Source organism: Haliaeetus albicilla, chromosome 9 (assembly GCF_947461875.1).
Source record: "Haliaeetus albicilla chromosome 9, bHalAlb1.1, whole genome shotgun sequence".
In the NCBI taxonomy this organism is placed as follows: domain Eukaryota; kingdom Metazoa; phylum Chordata; class Aves; order Accipitriformes; family Accipitridae; genus Haliaeetus; species Haliaeetus albicilla.
Genome location: NC_091491.1, coordinates 24,756,100 through 24,772,608, shown reverse-complemented (window position 1 = coordinate 24,772,608; position 16,509 = coordinate 24,756,100). Strand labels below are relative to the sequence as shown.

The window sequence follows — 16,509 nt, the reverse complement described above, 5'->3', positions numbered from 1 at the left end:
CCGCTGTGAAGTTCTCTTGTATTTAGGCATAGCTCTATTAAAATATTTTGTTAAACTCAGTAAGTTTTACTGTGGCTAGAGTCGATGTTCTTTATTCAGAAAAAGTTATCATAAAGTCAATAGAATTTTAAAGTAACAAATTATGTGTTTATTGTATTTGGCTAGTTGAACACGTATTACATTTTTATGATTAATTTCTGTGGGCTACATATACATATGTATACATCTGTACATATATGTATACATAAGTATATATGTATGCATATGTGTACATATGTGTATATATATGTATATTTGATTTTCATCTCCAAACCATCTATTTTATATCAAATATTGCTAAAAAGAACACTTAAAATCAATTCATACTGACACATCAAAATACTAAAAAGTAAAGAAAACAATTACTTGAATTAATTTTCAGATAATCCTGAAATGTGTAAGAATGTCAAGCCAAATCTGGAAAGCATTTATAAAAAGGCAGGAGATACTTGAAAAAAAATTAAAAAATCAAAGTTTCCTTATTTGTCTTTTAAAAATAATATTTTGAATTAGATTTCCTACAGTTTTAATCAAATAACCAGAGCCAATATAAATACAAAGAAAAAGGGTGAAAGACAATTTAAAAACCATCCCTTGGAAGGGCAGAAGCTTTCTGTTTGGTTTTACTTTTACAGAGAAAAACTACATTCAATTCAGTCAAGCACTGCATTTTCAAAAATTTTGTGGTTCTGGCTTAAGTCCACAAAAGAGAAAAACTTCAAAGTTAAGGATCAAGCCTCCAGTATTTGGTCACAAGATGACACAGTTGGGTAAAATTAAGGATGGTAACCCATTGTGATAGACAGTGGGGAGGGGGTGATCTCTGACCCTGAATTTCCTTCCTTTTGCTGATTAAATCATAACAAATCCCAAACATAGTTAGATTAATTTCTTTTGCTATTATGATAATATGTCTTTGCTTTTTATTTTGGAAGCAAATAAATTCTAGAATGTCTGCACATGTGTACTGGTAATAAAATATTTTATTCCTCTAAGATAGCTACAAGACCTGACTCCCCTTTCCTGGTGACCTGTTCTGTGTTCTTTGTGCCTACAGGTCCTTGCAAACACCCTTTTTTTTCCACTGGCCAACATGGGAACATGATCATAATATCCAGGGGGATGCAATACAGTAGTATGTTGTTCTACTTCTAATAGGATTGGTATATGAGAAAAATCAAGGTCCACACATGGAAACATCTTTAATAAATCCATTGATAGAGCCTGGGAAAGCGGGCAATGTTTTGGGCTCAGAGCCAGTGACATTTAGTGCAATTTTCTGTAGCAAGTCAAGTCAATGGATATGCAGAAAAGACTGGGCAAAAAAAAAAATCACATACCTTGCTACATCTTATAGGTTAAAATTTTTCTATCTTCATCTGTTCCTTAAAGGGAAAACTGGATTTTGTGAGAATATTTTTTTCCACAAAAAAGTATCTACTTTCTGTAGAAAATTAGAGCTGTTCATTAGAAAGCCAAACACCTGCAAGCCAAATATTTCTGGCTGAGAGCATTGATTTGGAGTACTGCTGCCACACCTCTTGGGAGGATGGCAGTTTGGTGCTTCACTTCCATGCTTTTTGTGAGGGGGCTCACAACCACCACATCTTTAATGCCTTACATGGCTGAGCTCAAGTGGGGACAGGAGCTCATGCAGCCAAATGGCTGCAGCACATGACAGCAATGCTGCCTGTGAAGCAGAATTTGGATGTGAGCTGATTTCTTCCCCCACTTCTCCTGCAAGTCTAGGGCCTGACTGCAAGTAAGCTGGGGCAGTAGGGATGCTCAGGGACCCTGGGCTGAACATGAGCTCCAGGATCAGGCTAAGCAGGATGCTTATTCTGATACAGCACCATAGAGAACAGCAATGTCTTCAAGCACCTAAATCTGCCATTTGCATGGCTAGAGAAGTGTTTCTGACTGGCAGTTTTCATATAGAACCTTTGTTGTTTCACCATTATAAAAAGAAATCTCTTCAGCTTTTCCAGTTAAAAATAAATCAATAAGCTTGAATAGTTTTTGGAAAGTAATGGGCTTGACTCTGCTCTGTTAAATGTAAAGAGGCATTAATTGGGCAGAAGATTACCTAGAACTGAAGCTTAGTAATGCATGAATTTTTAGTCAATGGTTCTATCTAACAACTTTTTTTTTTTTCTTTCAGAATTGTATTTTAGTTTTGGCCAAATCAAGCTTTTAAAAAATGTTGGCAAAATAAAAAATAATCAGGAAACGTATAATTTTTGTTCAGCCCAAAATATTTAGTTCAGCTTCAAAGGAATGGCTTCATTTTTGGTCTTGGGCTGTTTCACACATTTAAAAGCTTTTTTTCTTTTTAAATTTAGGCCAATTTTAAAATGGACAGCTAAAAAGCTTTGTTTTGAAAGTTTTTGGAAGTGTTTTGGCAGTTCTAGAATTAAACACTCCATTTTGAAAATACTAAAATGAAGTATTTTGACATTTTATTTTTTTTCTCTTCATTGTTTCATCTGGGACTATTTGCTAAATTCCATTCAAACTCAGGAAGAGTCTCACTCCCTCTGAAATTTGCGTGGTATATTTATTATTTGTCAAAAAGCAGTGATTCATTAAGCTCTGTCTCAGTTCAACCTTAAATAATGGGAGAATGCTTAATAGAGAATTGGTTGTATATGGCTACATTTCTCACTCATCTTATAATTACTACCCTAATGGAGAGCACCCAGCTGTGCGGAGCTGCTGCAGGAAGGAGGCAGCCTTCACCTGTCTGGGAGAAGAGGTGGCAGACAGACCCCAGCACCCTGAACCCGTGCTGCTTCCTCCTCTCCATCAAAGAGGGCAGTCTTCCTCCTCAACTGCCCATTTAAATCTTAGGGCTTGCACCAGTGTTTCTGTAGACTTCTGCTAAGCTCTGCCTTTTTGCCACTGCCTGTATCAATGCTTCTGCTATTGAAGGAATAAGCTTTGCTGTTCATGTTAGTATCTGTGGTCATTGCACTTATGTTTTATTGCCTGTCTTCTTTCTTTCCTTTTTCCCATTAATGAAGATTGGGTTGAGGATACTCCAACTGGTTTAAATATTTCTAAAAGCCATTCACCTGCATTAGAAGTAAACAGCTGGCATACCAACATTTTTTTCTTTTCTGGCTGCTCAGTTTCACCAGGGCTATTCACAGCTTGCACTTTACTAAGGTCATCAGTATAACTGTTACACATTTCCTGTATTACATAAGGATCGGGTTCCAGTAGTTAACAAGTCAAAAAATATTCCTGGGAGTGGGAGAGAAATTAGGTAGATAAGTGTGTGCCACATGTCAGCTTTATTTCTCGAATTGCTGGCTTCATCCTTGTGAGAAATAATTGTGATCAAACATAGGCCTGAACCGTGGTACCCCAAACCACACAGAAATGCTTTTGTAGTCCACACTCTGAATGTTCCAGTCCCCCTAGGCCAAAGTATGATGGGACCTCAACTGCTGGCCCCTGCTCAGTGCCTGGACTCTAAATAGTCACTGGGCCAAAATTTGCACTACTGTGATTAGGAATAGCTCCAATAAAATCAGTATCTCCACATTTATTCTCTTGAAATTTGAAGCCAGATGTGGCCCACTATGTGGACAGAGCCTGACTGAAAGGTAGGGCAAGTTTCTGCTCTGACTTACGAGAGAGTAGATGAGAATTCTCTATTGCAGTTAATCGGGCTCAATCCTCATGTGTCTCACACTGATATAACTGTTCTGACCTTAGTGGAATTGATCCTAATTTATGCCACTGTAACTGAGATTGCAGTGTGCATTGTTTAAATTCTGTTGGGTGCGCCTTCTTCCAGGATGGAAACTATTTGCAAACTATAACAGCCTCTTTCCTAACACTGAGGCTTGCCATATCTGAAATTTTTGGTGGGGCAGGGGTGTGGAGAAAAGGATATAAAGCCAACTTTGTGCTTAGTGCTACCTCATATACTTTGAGTCCTGCAGTGTTCTGTTAAATTATTAGTGCTTAATGAGGGGACTAGAAGATTTCTCTCATTCTAATATAGAGAATGTGTTCCAAGATCACCCAAAAGGTAGGAGGAGGTAACTTTAGGAAATTCAAAATGGCAACATAGTGATTCTGTGCAGGCCTTTTTCCATATATGGGCTTTCCTGCTAATTGATTTTTCTTGCCTCTGTAGCTTCTGTTTTTTCCAGCTTTACATATTATGTTTCTGAAGCATATGATGAATGTGATGCTGTGCAGCTGAAAGATCACACGTCTCAAATGGCTCACTTGGCGTTCTCATACTGAACTGACTGGCCAAGTTGCAGCTCTCTGACAAAGGGAATGGTTGCTTTTCTCTCAGAACACTATAAGTCTTAAATGCAACATAAAGAAGCCTTCACTTAGCAAGATATTATACATATATATGTATATGAGTGTGTCTATATATATACACGCACATGTATATGTGTGTGTGTATATATATTTTTGGAGTAAAAAGCAACTCTGTCTTTCTTTGCTTGCAGTGGAAATGTTCAGTTTGTCAGGCTGACTTTTTCCCATTAGCAGTGAAATTTGGACAGGAGTCCCAGCACACCATAAGAAATCAAGCCGTGACCACATTAAGCATGAATGGCAGGGCAAGGTTATAGCATGTAACACTATGCTGTGGTGACCTGTTACAGAGTTAGAGGCTGGGAGGTGTGAGGCTGGGTCAGATAACTATTGCAAGTGAAGCACACAGTGAAGCTCAAAGCTGCTTCGGCTGTTTACTCTTTCAAGAGGCATGTAATGAGGATTTTTTATTTTGAAAGCATATTGTGAAAACTTCAGCTGCAGGGCTTGTAGCCAACTTTCTAGAATCAAACCAGAATATTTCTTAGTTTTACCTACAAGTACACTCATGGCATATTCCTACTTATTCTGCAATGACTTGAAAAGCTTTTCTAAAACCTCATGTACAAAGTGACTGCTGATAAAGACAGAGATGTTCAGCTGCAGTGGAATAAAGCACTGTATCGCCCAACCAGTAACAGGAGCAGGCTGGTGGATCTCTCCTGTGATCAGGTCTAGAGCTGTTCTGCTCAGCAGGAAGTTAGGCATTCTCTTAAAGAAGAAAAAAGAGAGATGCCAGGGGATTTTTTACATTACCTATGAACATTGTTCCCCAAATCTTTCTTTTGTCTCTTGAAATACTGAATTGAATGCAGATGGAAAAAACATAGACACTTTTGATTTTGAGGCTTTCTTATCCATTTGTCTTTGCTTTCTTTTTTGGTAGTTTTTAATTTCACTTATTTACTAGACTCAGTAGCCCAAGAGGTAGCACCATTTTAATCTAGATCTGAAAGGAATTTGGCTGTGTTGTAAAGCAGGCTAGGGAAGAGCCTGTGTCTTTAAAAATAGACACAAGGCACAGTGCATGAATCAGCTTCCAGGATCACACTGAAGCACAATGTGACCTTTGCTTTGTGGAGTAGCATACTTGAAGAGCACAATGAAAACTTTCAAGACAACTAGAACCAGGGCTGCAAAAGATCTGCAGTGCCCCACACTTTTACAGTGGCAAATAACAGGTTCTAGTGAAGATCATGCATCTACACCAGCTTTGCCTCGGTCTAAGACATGTGCAGGACAACCAGGGGATCAGGACCAGTCAGCATGGGTTTATGAAAGGCAGGTCCTGCTTGACCAACCTGATCTCCTTCTATGACCAGGTGACCCGCCTAGTGGATGAGGGAAAGGCTGTGGATGTTGTCTACCTGGACTTCAGCAAGGCCTTTGACACTGTCTCTCATGGCATACTCCTTGAGAAGATGGCATCTCATGGCTTGGACAAGTGTACTCTTCGCTGGGTAAAAAACTGGCTGGCTGGATGAGCCCAGAGGGTTGTGGTGAATGGAGTTAAATCCAGTTGGCGACAGGTCACAAGTGGTGTTCCCCAGGGCTCAGTGTTGGGGCCTGTTCTGCTTAATATCTTTATTAATGATCTGGATGAGGGGATCGAGTGCACCCTCAGCAAGTTCGCAGATGACACCAAGTTGGGAGGCAGGGTTGATCTGCTCAAGGGTAGGAAGGGTTTACAGAGAGATCTGGACAGGCTGGATCAATGGGCCAAGGCCAACTGTATGAGGTTCAACAAGGCCAAGTGCTGGGTCCTGCACTTGGGTCACAGCAACCCCATGCAGTGCTACAGGCTTGGGGAAGAGTGGCTGGAAAGCTGCCTGGCAGAAAAAGACCTGGGGGTGCTGGTTGACAGCCAGCTGAATATGAGCCAGCAGTGTGCCCAGGTGGCCAAGAAGGCCAACAGCATCCTGGCCTGCATCAGAAATAGTGTGGCCAGCAGGAGCAGGGAGGTGATTGTTCCCCTGTACTGGGCACTGGTGAGGCCGCACCTCGAGTACTGTGTTCAGTTTTGGGCCCCTCACTACAGGAAAGACATGGAGGTGCTGGAGCGTGTCCAGAGAAGGGCAACAAAGCTGGTGAGGGGCCTGGAGCACAAGTCTTATGAGGAGCGGCTGAGGGAACTGGGGTTGTTTAGTCTGGAGAAGAGGAAGAGAGGGGAGACCTTATCGCTCTCTACAACTACCTGAAAGGGGGTTGTGGTGAAGTGGGTGCTGGTCTCTTCTACCAAGAAACCAGTGATAGGACAAGAGCAAATGGCCTCAAGTTGCGGCAGAGGAGGTTTAGGTTGGATATTAGGAAAAATTTCTTTGCTGAAAGGGTTTGTCAGGCATTGGAACAGGCTGCCCAGGGAAATGGTTGAGTCACCATCCCTAGAGGTATTCAAAAAGCATGTAGACAAGGCACTTCAGGACATGGCTTAGTGGGCATGGTTGATGGTTGGATTCAATGATCTTAAAGGTCTTTTCCAACCCAAAAGATTCTATGATTCTAAGACTGCACACCTTTGTATGGAATCACTTGTGAGTTATCTTTCTGTGAGGAGAGGGCAGTCGAGCTTTCTCACACCTCAGTCAGTTGGGAAGTACTTCAATTTTTGTTGAAGATATCACTGAAGCAAATAGAAGAATAACTTTTGGTATTTATAAGTTCTGGCTCACACATCGTGGGTAAGGTCTAAGTATAATTAAAATTTAGGTGTTTAAAAGGTCAGTACTACAGCCTTGCTTAATAGTATAATCCAGAGCTGTATGCTGGGCATAGGTATCAGGCAGCAGCACACTGGCCAAGGAAGCACCTCAATTTAGCATACTTGTTAGGGAGCTGTGTATTGTCCCAACAGAAGTACCACCTCTCCCTAGGGTGCAGAGCAGCGGGGAATTACTGAATGCCAGTTCTTGCAAGAACTTCTAGATTAACAGGAGTTTGGAGCACTTTCTGCATCCTAGAAGGCTTATTATGCTGAGAACATAAGAGGTCATTTAAGGACTGCACCAGGGTAGGCCCAGCCACATCCGTTTCATTTCTGATTGACATTAGTCCAGCCTGTTCTTAAAACCTCTGTGATGGACCACCTCCATAGTTTCCCCAAAAGCAAGCTGTTTCTGAGCTGGTTCTTAGCATTAGAAGGCTTTTCCTAATGTCCAGTATGAGTCTTTCTTGCCACCAATTATGTTGTTCTCACTTTTCTACCTATCTGCTAAGCACATTTCTTCATTTTTATACCAGCCTTCTCTGTGAGTGCAGACCGTTATCCCAGTCACCTCTTCTGCAACGCTAATTACCTCCAATTATTCAATCTTACCTTTTAAGTTGTATATTCTAGATTTTTTGGTTCCTCTTAGAGCTCTCATCTAATAGCACTCTCTCCTGTCACTTAACAACTTTCTGGAAGTCATCTGCTCATCACTGGACCTGATACTTAAGTTGAAGCCTTATCAGTGCTCAGTACCTTGTCACATGGCTGATTTATGGTTCTTTCGGTCCCTCTGGTAGGACCACTTTCACCACGGATGCCAATGTCTGCTTTCAACATTTAATTAAAAGCAAAGAGGATAAACTGATGCTAAGAGAAGCCAGACATTCAGCTGGCATAAACCGATTCAGCATCTTAATGTCTATAAACTATACTGCCTTACATTATCTAAGCATGGTGAACCTACCAGGTTTACAAATGCCCTGGCATTAAAATATCCAAGCCTCCTCATCTGTCTCACTACAAGTGCTGCTTTTGCCAACTGCATCTGTGTCTAAATCTCAACCTGCTTCACTGTTGTGATGGACATAAAACCTTGGTGTATGAATAATTCGTGCTTGCATAATTAATACCAATTATTTAACTAGAAGCAATTGCTGCATGAAGTATTAAAATCATATTACGTCCAAATACTGCTGTATTTTTTGGTTTATGGATACTAGTATTTAAAACTCAGTAATCAAAAGATTATAATTATTTCAATTCTATCAAAATGTACCAACAGTGCGTTATAGTCAAAGAGCCACCAGCTCTGATCAACTCTAAAATAAAAAAACTTGTCTCACTGATTTGAGACATCACAAAATGATCATAAAGTTATCCCAATTAACAATGTAATTAAGATTTACAGGTTGCATAATTTATTTCACACATATAGCAATTGAAATTTAACTAATGAAACCTGAGTAAATAGTGCTAATTTGCAGTATTTCAGAAGCAAAAATGTTTCAGCAATCAAATTTGGATACTATTATGTTTTTTCCTTTCTTACTATTCTTTGCTGGATTGTTATTCTTCTCCCACATTTGCAGATTTCCTGATCTTCTTTTTGGTTGTACTTGACTGTGGGGGAAGAGAATGAGGAGTTATTTTATAGCTGAAAATCTTTAGTTGATAAATCATATTATTCCATTGTAAATTGTTCTTATTTTATCCAGCATGGCCCTCAGACTTGCTGCTGCATGTTTTTATCTACACCTTGGTCATATATTAATTTAATTGATTGTACAGCAGAAATAGCATATTATAATCATGGAATTGAAAGATATAAGAGGTTTTGAGACTGATTGCTATAGTCTCATTTTTTGATAGTTTAACTTAGTTGCAGGCTCAGCTGAAGCCTTTCAAACTGGAATGGATCAGGGAATAATTATTCTTATTGCAGTATGTTTTACTGAAATCAGGCAACACACTTTTCTGTTACTACTATTTAACATTTATATAGTAGTAGCATCAGGAAGTAGAGCTCTATTGTTTTAATGATTATACTGGTTTGTTTAGCTGTACTAGTAAATCCCCTGCCTTGGTATGGTGATGAGAAAAGACAACCTGGATAGATAATTATTCACAATAGAGATTAAAGGGCTTAAAATTTCGTCTGTCTGAAAGCTGACAGGGTAGATCATTCCAAGTCATCAAAACTGATATGAAATTGCATTGATTACTATAACTACTACATAGTCTCTCCTACCATTATACCCAAAGTCCTTCAGTAGAATCACTCTTCTGAACACTGTGACTACACTTGCTATTTGTACTGGCTTTGTTAATAGTACACAGTGCAAGAAAACAATACTGCAGGTGTCTTTCAATATTAGGATTTACTCATCTTCACATAACTTCTGAAGCTCACACCTCACTGTGGTGGGTGGTCTGAGGAAAGACTGGCAAAACAGGTTTATTTTTGTTGTTAAAGGGGCCTTTATGCTTAAATGGAGACAGCTTACAGGATTGGGCTATCAGAGCAGAAGCTCATGACTTGCATTATGTTATATTGACAATGTCTTGGCAAATGAGAGACTGACAAATTGTTTTGCAATGAAAGCATAAATTATACAGAATATTGTGGAATGCAGACAATATAAGGAGACACCGTCCAGTCCCCAAGGACTTTTATCACTTACAATATTTTTTCTAATTTCAGTGCTGATGCAGTGTTTCATTTGGGGAAGTGGTTATTTTTCCTTCTGCCTCATACAAAGCACCCACCAATACTCTGAGACCCACACCACTTGTGCTTGTCAAGTGAAGTAAAGAAAATGCAGGCTGCCACGTTCCAGAGGCTAGAAGCTTGCTTGGGGGCTAACCTCAAAGACTGAAAGATTGATCCTGCAAAAAGAATTGCATGGTAGGTATTCAAAGAGGTAATTTCAAGGAAGATTCAGGTTAAACTTTAGGTAAAGGTCTCTAGAAGTGAAGATGGGTACTTTTTATCAGGGAAGTTGTGGAATGCCCATCATGGTCTTAACAAAAAAAATAAAATTAAAAATAATAAATAAAAGAAAATCTCCCACAAAACACAATCATCATTAAGCTAAAAGCAAAGACAACATGTAGATTTGACTCTTCACTGATGATTCACCAGAGGACCTCTCACAGCCCTTTCCAATGCTTTCGGGGTCAGTCTTGAACTGGTGCTTAATTCCTTGCATTTGGGTGGACTATACAGGGCTGTCCATTGGTACTGATTTGTGTTCACCTCACTTTGGTAGGAATAGGGCTTTAACTACTTGACAGTCCTGATACTCAGCAATACCCTGTCAATCTTGTGTTTATTAAAATTTCAGACAAAGTAATGTCTTTCAAATACACTTAGAGATGATAGATTATAAAAAAATAATAATTATTAGACATTGCCAAGTTTCAAAGTTTAGCTGTTCTGGAATGATGTGTTTAAAAAGACTAACTGTGTGGCACCAGTTTACTGTGCAGAGAAAGATGAATTTTTTCAACGTCTGTCTTTCAAAAACAAGCAGAGAACAGGAAAATGTTTTTTCTTTAGCTTGTTTGAAGCAGTAATTAAATAAGCTTTCAACTAAGATAACATATGGAAAACTCTGATTCCAAAGAGAAAATAAATCTAGAAAGGTATGAATTAGTGAAAAGGGAGATAAAGATGAAAGTAGCCTTATAAGTAAATGTTATAATATAAAACACAGTAACATAATACTATTCTTTCTGTCATATTTTTATACGGTAGTAAAGCCTTATTGCCTATTTTTTGTGGCCTACTCTTTCATGGGTTCTTCAGTATTCCTTGCTGCAATAAGCAGTCATCCGAAATACCTGTGGGACTGGCCTCTCCCAAGACACCCACTGTGGGTTGTTCCCTAACTACTGATTTCTAGTATTTTAATGGCACAAAGAATTCTGTGTTTTGACATGGAAATCCTTATCACTCTAAAAATGAATTACAGTATTCATCCAATCATAAAATGACATTATGAAAGCAGCTCTTTTGCTGATGTGGTGACTATAGAGTTGCTTGACATTATTCTGGTAACACAATTTGACTGGATATGCATTTTGACATCCAGGAAACAGGGACACTGATGGAAACTGATGGACCCAATGTCAAAAGAAGAAAAACTGGCTGCAGGAGGACATCCAGAAAATTAATAGATGGATTGTAAAAAACACCCATTCCCAAAGGGCAAAGCCAATAGACAGAGGACTGAAAAACAGAAAGAAAAGGCAAAGACAAACCAATTTTTATATTACTTTCTTATAAAAATAACAAAGAGGTACTGAGGGGAATTTTAGAGCTCAGTAGGTGCAGGCTGAAGAGTAGTTAGTTTTAATCTGAATAGTTGACATTCAATATTCATATTTCTGTTTCTGCCACAGTCTTCAAGAATAACTGTGTTGACATGTGGAGCACCTCATTATTAAGCATCCTTTATCTTGTTCACACTTTTAGTCCTTTTCTTAATTTCCACCATAAACATTTTCAAGAATACTGTGAACAAAATGCCATCCTCAGGAGGTAGCATTTGTAGACATTTTTTTCATGGACATTTCATTGCAGAAGCCAAGACCTTTTCTTACTTTCCTCAAGAGCCTTTGTAAACACTTCTGCTTTCACATTTATAAAGTGGGCTTTATGTAAAGTCTCCCAAGTCTCCAAGAAAAAAAAAAAAAAATCTGGTTTTGGAATCAGCTAGAAACATACCCTTTCACATATTTTGTCCATTCCAAACTAAACATTTTTACGTATCATAGATTGGTCACTTTTCCCTGTCATTGAGTGATAATACGTCATAGGTAAAGGACTTATGGCAGGCCTTAAGGCAGAACTGCGTTATATAATGCAGTGACAAGAATTCAGTATTAGCACAGTCAACAAACTCCTCTTCTCCAAGTAAATGATAACATTTACATATTTTGCCACCTGCTGACATCATGTCTCCATTTGCACTGACTCTAGTATCAGACTATTTCTAAAGGTAGTCAGAAAGACTTCATTAGTCTGATGGTTTTGAGCAGTCTGTGAAGTCCCTGAGCAGCACATTTTGGAAGCTGGTAGACTGGTGTAGCTAATATCATTATATACTTACTGTTTTCTTATATCCTTCTGTAGGCTTTTACTGTTGGCCACTATTGGATGCAGGACACATATTGCCAAAATGGATCTTTGGCTTGCTCCAGAATGGCCATTCCTATTGTTCTATGCAATAAAACCCCTACGAACAAAACTCAATCAGTCAGTCATCCAAAATACTAAATAACAAGACACAATTTTGTTAACAAGAAATGATCCTGAAATCAAAATACTGAAAATCAGCAAAAAGGAAAAAAGTTTTTGTCAAAGTGACTTGGCTCCATTTTTCTTAGCTCTTGGCTAGAACATTTCCATTGATAGAGTTGCTAAGTGCATTCTATTTACAAATATAAACACTTGATTTTGATCAGCAAAAATGCATCAGCACACTTGAACAGTGTCAATGATGACATAATTACACTCACAATTTCCTCTCTGTAATGATTTCTAAATGTCAGCAGTCATTTTTTGTCTAATTGTAGCCTGCATGTCAGCACTTCCTCTTAAAACAGCATGTTCCTCTCTGCTGGAATTTCACACCTCCACTCACTCACTCACTCACTTCACCAGTGAAGATAATGAAGATGATACAGGGCTCCAGGATATTTTCACCCCTGTGCTGTTTTACCATTTAACACCAAGCAGGTAGAATGAGGACTAGGTTCGGTTTTGTTTCTTTTTAAATACAGAGTTTGATCAGTTAGGGTCTAAATAATTATTTGATTTTAATGAACAAATCAAAAAGTAGTCTGTTTTTCTGGGCCCCTGCTGGTACTTTACTCATAACCTGTTTAAAAGCATGGGCTTGTGATAAAAATATTCTCACACATCTATACTGTAAACCCACTCACTAGAAGAGAAGACTTACCCTGTAATGCCAGAGAGTCTCTTCATCTGTTCAGTGTTTAACAGGATGCAAAAGCAGGTGACCCTTTCTCTGCAAACACAGCCTGTTTAGAGATGTTATCACTACCATCTCATGCTATGACCTAGAAAGTGACTTTTGAAATGCTGTTTTGCATGATTCCAGGCCTCCAGAGCCCGCAGCATAATGAATAGGTGCATCTGGAGTTCATCTCAGAGCTCTCTTCCTCTTTCCATAGATCACAGACCACATCATCAAGTGTCTGGAAGTGTATCACTTGTGCAATGAACTGGAAGCTCTGCATTGAGGTTAGCAGCAAACATTTTCTACTCATCTGAACATACACTGGAATTGGAAACAGGGACCAAAGAGGCCTCCTTCAATCCAATTTGCTTACAACTCATCTTCAGCTCTCTGTTGATGCTTAACTCTAGGGTTTAGGAGATAAAGCTTATAAATTACTGGCCCATTTAGTATCCAAATAGGTGAAGAGCCATAAAGAATGCACACTGTGAAATCAAATCATGAAGTAATGTTGAGATGTCTGATTAAAAAAGAATACAACTGAGTATCTCTGATTACAAATACACACACCCACACAGAGATATATCAACCCTCCTTACATGTCTGAATGGGTCCCCAAAAGATAGATGAATGAGTGAATAAATTAACAATGTGCAGGTGGGGGGTGGGAGTGTGTTTTCTAAAGCCCATGATAATGTTTATTATGCGTCTCTGTGACAATACCACCACATGTGACACATATGCACACACAACTGTATATGTGGACATAGGTACACAGGTGATCATGCATATATTCATACAACACAAACACTGACCTGGTTCTTTTTGTGGTTTATGCTGCATTTTGTGTCCTACACTTTGCATTTTCCTTTTTGACTAATTAGTGCCCCAGAAATTTTCTGGAGCTCTTGCTAAGGGCAAGATTTTTTTGCCAATCGCATCCTATGCACTTATGAGAGGTATGACTGAGTAGACACGATATGAAATGAGATGCTTCTGGCTCACCCCAGTGCAGAGGGATGTCCCCCAAGGACCATTTCATTAAGGAAATAAAGCAAACCAAAGAAACCATCAGCCCAGCAATCAAGAGGAAAAGAAACCCAAGTCTTTGAATACTTCTAGGAGAATATGAGCACTAAAGCCAGAGGAAGACCTGCCATGGGGAACACAGTGGATGCAGCTAGCTTGCCTGTGTCCACTCTTGAGAGAACAGGAGTCAAGACCTAGAAATACTAAAAGCTGAAAGACTATGTAAGAGCTGAACATCGAATACAGAGACACTGATCTAGAACTTGCCTTCCCCCTACACTTTCCTTTCCCATTTTTATACCAAAAAGAAACGTAGGAGATATTAAAATTAATTCTAAATTGGATGTAATATGCTCATAGGGAAGAAGTCAGCTATACTGAAACTTTACCAAAAAGCTTCCTTTCCCTACGATCAGGCTCCACTTCTATGTACTGCACAACAAAAAAAGATCAACACCTCCTTGCCACATTGCTCAGCTAACACTAAATTGAGAAAAGGGAAAGCAAAGAAAGAGCCATTCCTGGAGTATTATGCTGTTCCAGGTGGCTTGTTGGAGGCAGTGCAAAGGATTTTCTTAAAGCTAATAAGGTAAAGAAGCTACTTTGAAGAGCAGGTTCATCTGTTTCCATAGAAAAGCAAAAAGGACTTGCATGTCAGTTTGACTCTTTGGGTATACCTGCAGAGGACAATGCAAACACCACACAGAGTAACCTGAGCCAATTCTCAATTACCCTGGGTAGGAGTTTTTGAGTTTATTATTGAGTCTAGGTATTTTGGTTTGAACCTCAAGCTTTTTAATGAACTACAAAAGGCAAAATGCCTTTCGTCCCCCCTGCAACATTTGAATGTGAGGATAGGGGAAAGGGGAAATGGAATTTTCCATTTCAGTGGACCAAAAGTATCGGATTATTGATGTTACACATAGGAATTAAGTTTATATTTTACAACATTACAGTCAAGCATTCCTATCCTTCAGACAAATAAATAAATGCTGCTGAAAGAATAACATGTTGTTCATTTAGTGTCTAATGGTGGTAGGTTCAGCCTGTAGGAGTACAGAAACATTCCCTATACCAACTGAAACAGGTTTATAGCTTTTAAAATAAGACTGTTATGGACCATGCTGTCTGGCAGACTATTCGTGACTCGGTCAATTCATACAAGGCATTGACTTCTGCTGCATCTGAAGGTGCCTGACATCTCTTAAAATCATGCCAGAAGTATTTCAAGTTGGCCTCTCAGAAAATGATGCACATTAGAGACCACATCTGAAAACTTCAGTTGAGTTGCTTCATATGAACTTGAATTGAACCTCAACCTTACAAAACAGGGCATATTAAAACATAAAGACAGCTGAATGGTAACCATGACAACAGTACTTCCAAAAAAACCATAACTATAGCCAACAAACACTTATATATACCGTGAGGGATAACACATTATTTTTTTACACTTATTAACATCAGTTCATGCTGTGTACATTACTTTTCATCAGCAAAACTGTACGCTATGCAAGTCTTTCCAGGTACCCTATTAATTTATCTTTGATTTTTTTTGCTACTCTGACAAGGTCCATACAAAATGAAGTTGGTCAAAATGTTCCAAGTTTTAGATTTGGGTACCATATGGTCTCAAAATATTATCTCAGTTTTAAAAGTCTTTCTCTTGGTAAAATTTGGTGCTGCAACCATAGGCTGTGTTCCATTGAGCCATAATATTGGTTATAACATTTTAACTTTTTTTTTTTTTAATTGTGACAAAAAGAGTGACACTTTTTCATTGATTTATTTTAGGAAGAGGGCTACCAATTTTTTTGAATAGCTTGTTATATTAAATGAGACTTTATTCTGGCTAGATGTCTGTTATTTTTCAGTCCTTAGACTAAAGGACCATTCTTTAGTTTGGACCTTTGTCGGCACTGAAGTAAAAACATTTTATGCCTCATTTTTTACAACCCATTTCACCCCAACCAGGGTGCATTTTTAATCCCCTTTTCTCTAAGTAAGTTGAGAAATACAGCCCTTTCCATTACTTTGGACAGAAATATGTTTAGTTTATTTTGAAATACTCTGCCAAGGGGCATTTTCCTAAATGAGGATTTTCTAATCTTTAATTAGTATCACAAATACTTTTGCTGCCTGCACAATCCTCCAGTGAAAGGTTGTATAGAGCGAGTGACTGACGCCTGCATGTCCTGTGCGACTATGTGAGGAGCTACACACTCCCCTTTCACACAGTAAACAAAAGCCAAATTCTTGCTTCCTCCCCCCCCCCCCCCCCCCCCCCCCCTCGGTTTGAAATGCTAAAGCTATAGGTGCAATACTGAGGGCTGAATACTGATGATCAGGCCTTCTTGGGTGGCATCAGGGTAAGGCTTGATGTAGCTCTGTAATTCA

General features: G+C 38.9%; 1 long non-coding RNA gene across 2 annotated transcripts in view; it reads left to right on the top strand.

Moving 5' to 3' along the window:
* Positions 1–16,509, top strand: part of LOC138686845 (uncharacterized) — a 96,325-nt gene that overhangs the window by 71,265 nt on the left and 8,551 nt on the right. Inside the window, exons 1-2 of one of the 2 annotated variants that reach the window (XR_011326158.1) lie at positions 3,240–4,081; positions 9,798–10,001. This is a non-coding gene — a long non-coding RNA (uncharacterized lncRNA). Of the gene's footprint in view, positions 1–3,239; positions 4,082–9,797; positions 10,002–16,509 lie in introns of those variants that run through there. The other variant, XR_011326159.1, reaches the window with a different exon arrangement.